The sequence below is a fragment of the Eschrichtius robustus genome, chromosome 14, assembly GCF_028021215.1.
Source record: "Eschrichtius robustus isolate mEscRob2 chromosome 14, mEscRob2.pri, whole genome shotgun sequence".
Lineage (NCBI taxonomy): Eukaryota > Metazoa > Chordata > Mammalia > Artiodactyla > Eschrichtiidae > Eschrichtius > Eschrichtius robustus.
In genome coordinates, this window is record NC_090837.1 from 28,042,720 (window position 1) to 28,047,268 (window position 4,549).

Below are 4,549 nucleotides of genomic sequence, written 5' to 3' on the forward strand. Positions count from 1 at the left end.
GCAGCGCGGCGCCAGGACATCCCTCGGCCCGGCCGTGCCGGTGCTTCCCGGCGGCGCGCCGCCCCAGGAAAGTTCCCCCGCCCCGGGCCCCTCCGGCCGATGGAAAGTTTCCGTGGCTGCGCGGCGCCAGCTCCAGGCGCCCGGTCGAGCAGGGGGAGGACACGGCTCATACTGGCCGCGGCTTGAGGGGCGCGCGGACCGAGGCGCACGGCCGGTCGGGCAGGACCCGAAGCTGCGCACAAAGGGACCCGCCCCCGTCAGTCCGGGGTCTTGCGCACCGCGGCGCGGGCTCGGTGCCGGTGGAGCAGAGCCGGGCTGGACCCCCGGCCTTGACCCCTGCCCGGACCTCGATTCGGGCCCCTGCCCATCCCGCAGCCCCGATCCCGGCCCCGACCCCGACCCCGGTCCCCGGCCCGAGCCTACCTGGAGCGCGGCGTGGGCGGCGCCGCAGCGCGGCCCCCGCCCCAGACGGGCGTCCCCGGGTCCCTCGGCGCGCGGCGTCCCCGGGCGGGCGCAAGTGACTGTCCCAGGGCCTCCGCTCGCGCCGGTGCAGGACTCACGCCCCCAGCCCAGCGCAGCCCAGACTAACCCTCCGCCCCTCTCGCGGCCCGTGCGCAAAAGGGGCCTGCCGGCGCGGCGACCCTCGCCTCGCCCCTCCGCCACCAGTGTTTCCATTGGTCGGGAGGCCCGGCAGCCGGCACCGATTGGACGGGCACGGGGAGACACCGGCTTGCCATTGGGCGCTCCGGCTGTCCGTCTCTGCCGACCACGGCCCCTCGTGGAGTAGCGGAGGCCCGGGCACCTGCCAGGACCTCTGCGGCTGAGGCCGGGGCTGCGGGCCGCCCCTTCCGGCGGGCCGCCCCCTCCCGGCCGCCTTCGAGGACGTCCCCGGACCGTCTGGCCCGAGCTGGGAAGGGAGCAGGCCCGGAGCCCCATCCCCGGACTCGGGCCGGGTCGCCTGCATCACCACCCCCAGTTCCCAGGTATCCTGCTCCAGCGCCTGCTGTTGGCCCGGCGCTGGGCGCCACGCCCTCCCTTCAGCGTCAATTGTATTCCCCACAATCCGCGAGGGAGCGTTCTGCTGCCCTCCCATTTTACAGACGGGAAACCGAGGCTCAGGTTGGTTCTCACTAGCTTTAGGTCACCGGGGCTCCAACCCAGTCCATCTGACTCCGGGGCCCGGGCGCTCTCCCACCCTCATTGCCCCAGGGTTCCCACTGTGGAGGCCGGAGTGGGTGGGGCTGGCAGTTTTTCCAAGGGTAGAAAGGGACCGCTCGGTGAACAGCGGTTGTCCTCCTTGGTCAGTGATGACTCGACAGACACCGTGGGCTCAGCCCATCCTGCAGGGCCCCAGGGACTGGCCTCCCTCATGCGGCTCACCGAAAGGCCACAGGTCTGGGCCTGGGGAGGAGAAGTTTGTGTTTATTTTCCCCGCTTTCTGGTGTCCATTTCCTCCACCCTACCTGGGGTCATGCAGGATCCCTGTGGGGCTCAGCCACCCGAGTTGGGTTTAGCACAGGTTACATTTCCCTGCCAGGTGGAGAGCAGCCACCTGGTCCCTGCAGTGACACAGGGCACACAAATGACCACAAATGGGACCACAACCCTAGGCCAGCTCCAGGTAACTTTGGGGTGCAGGGGGCACCAGTGTGGATGCTGCCCACTGGGGCTTGTTTCAGGGGGTCCCTGACCAGTGACCCTGGCTCGTGCGTGGTTCTAAGCCGTTCTTGCTCTGGTTGCACCTGGAGATGACCAGATCCTCAGCTCACCGTATTCCCCAAGGCTGCACAGAGCCACATGGCCCACCACAGTGCTAATTGGGGGGACAGCGGGGGTAGAGACATTCATGTCTTATCCACCCACATCAGGGGTCCACTGTGTTCACCCAGAAGTTCCTCGGTCAGAACGAAGAAAAGGAAATGATTTGGGGCCAGAATTCACCACTGGTACCACATTGGGTTCCCCTGTACCCTGGCATACATGACAAATCAACCCCCAGCAGCCATTCAGAGCCAGGCAGCCACAGCCAACTGACTGGAATTGGCACTGGACGTGTCACCAGCACTGGAAGTGACACCCATTTGGCACCCTGGCACAGGGATATTGCTTGAAGCTCTGGGCAGGCAGAATGAAGGTTCCCTCTCCAGAACATGGCAGACCCTTTCCTATACTTAGGAGTGGATTTAATTAGCCCAAAGTTCTCTGTGGATCTCTCCAAGGGCATTGGGCCCTGGTCCTCCTGCAGCCCCTCCTCTCACAATGACCTTGTGGCCCAGCACCACCCCTTTCCCACACACTTGCTGATGGTGGCAAGAGGGGCTGGACAGACCTCTGCTGAGAGGGCAAAGGGGAGAATTGTGCACCAAAATCGGCCCAAGTGAGGACTCCCTCCATCCCCCCTCATCCCTATCCCCCCCCCTCCTGACAGGCTTCCAGAGACCTGTCTGCCCTCAAGCTGGCTCACCAGCTGCACGGAGGGTCGGGGCAGGCAGTGCCAGTTCCACGAGGACCCACCATGACCCAGGCTGCAGATGGGGGTCAGAAACAGAGTGCAGGAGAGATGGTCTCTACCCCTAGACCACTGTCACAGGGCCCAGTAGCCTGGTCTCCTATATTTCGCTCTCTCTACCTGGCTTCTGGCCAACTCTGTAGGGGCATACCTGGGGCATGTGAGGAAAGCTGCAGGGAGAAAAAGGTTTCAGCCGGATATTAGGAGGAACTTCCCAACAGTTGCAGATGCATGAGATCAAAAGGGTGACCACACAAGGTAATGAGCTCCCCATCTGAGGATGTATCTATGTATGTATTTATGTATTTTCTTTTTTAGATTTTTTTTGACGTGGACCATTTTTAAAGTCTTTATTGAATTTGTTACAGTATTGCTTCTGTTTTACATTTTGGTTTTTTGGCCGTGGGGCATGTGGGATCTTAGCTCCCTGACCAGGGATCGAACCTGCACCCCCTGCATTGGAAGGTGAAGTCTTAACCACTGGACCACCAGGGAAGCCCCTGGATGTATGTATTTAGAGGTGAGGTAGCAGTGAACCCCTTGTAGTCCTGAGACTACCCCCACCCAGATGCATCTCCTTGGGTGATGGCAAAGTGGGATTTAAACCTCCACGGAACCCAAGCATGGCTGCATCCCACTTTGCAGGTAATGGGAAGGCACTGCTCAGGAGGGCTTGACCAGTCTGTGTCCCACCCCTCTAAGGCATTGGCCCAGTGATTTGGGGCAGACTACTGCAGCTGCTGCCCCATCCCCCACGGCATGGTCACTCGCCTCCAAGCCCCAGGTCCTGCTTATTCAACACTACTACCTCTTGGCTGGACTGCATGATCCAGCTGCCAGGAGGGGAATCACTGGCACCCACCCAGCATGACTCTCTTGACAGAAGGCAGGAGGGAGGACTGAGTGTCTCACTGGGTTTGCCGCCTGCTGGCCAGGAGTCCTTGGACGTCGGGAGTCCTTGGCTTCTGTGCCTGTAAAGGGCTTTTGTTGAGTTCCAGGAGGAACATAGATGAGATGGCAAGAGAGTGGGGTGGAATGGGCCTTTGGGGGTGTCATGCAGGTTTGGGTTTTACTCTTGCCTGTGTTTACTACCAGCCAGGCCCTTGCCCTCTCTGAGCCCCAGTTTTCACAGGGCGTCAGTGCTCCAAGGAAGGATCAGGGCACCTACAACCTCAACGCAGGGCTGTGGAGCTAATCCAGCCACTGCTACTTGCCACCTTCTTTTGACTTCAGGCAAGTGACATACATAACTGCTCTGAGCCTCGATGTTTGCATCTGTAAAATGGGATAAATGAGAGCTGTGTCCTGCAACTCTGGGTTTAGAGCACTTAGCACATTGTTATTAACCTTAATATAACTATTTGCTGAGGGCCCACTTTGGAGCAAGCCCTGGGCCTCTGACTCCCCACTTTCTCTGCACTCAGACCCCAGACACAGCCCAGAGGCCAGTGTGCGCAGGGAGCCCAGTGAATGACTCTGTTCTCTTGCAAGGGCCCGGGTCAGTGCCCCTTCCCAGCCTCTTGCTCACTTGTAACCCGGTGCAGATCAAGCCGGCAGCCCTTCATCCTGGGGCCGGCCCTGCAGAACAGCCTCGAGGTGGGTTAAAGGATGCAGTGGCCGGTCCAGGGTCTGTCCTGAGTTTGGCAGGGATGTCAGGGGTGCAGTGAGGAAGATGGCCAGTTCAGAGGCATGGAGGGGGCGAGCAGGGCCCCACCAGTGAGCATCCCTGCAGAGCCTCCAGCAGGGCCCAGTGCAGCGCGGGACGCTGGGCGGGCAGGTGACATGTCCTCGAGGTCAGGGCCGAGGGGCCGGTGTCCGAACCGGGCGGGCTGCAAAGGCCGCAGGGGTCACGAGGCGCAGCCGGGCGCTTGGCGCAGCCCCGGGGGCGGGGCGCCGGGAGGTGCAGCCCGGAGCGATGGTGCGCGCAGCCAACTGTGCTCCGGCTCGCGGCTCGCCGCCCCGCCCCTAGCCGCGCTGCCCAATGGCGAGCGCGCAGGCGGTGGGGGGCGGGGCCTGGGCGGTGGCGGCGGCGCGCGGGCG

General features: G+C 62.5%; 1 protein-coding gene across 1 annotated transcript in view; it reads right to left on the reverse strand.

The window, feature by feature from the left end:
• The window catches only part of ARVCF (ARVCF delta catenin family member), a 36,118-nt gene extending 35,523 nt beyond the window's left edge, over window positions 1–595 (reverse strand). Inside the window, exon 1 of the mRNA XM_068563127.1 lies at window positions 424–595. The gene's annotated coding sequence lies outside the window, so the exon portion shown is untranslated. The remainder of the gene's footprint in view (window positions 1–423) is intronic.
• Between the last annotated feature and the right edge of the window lie 3,954 nt (window positions 596–4,549).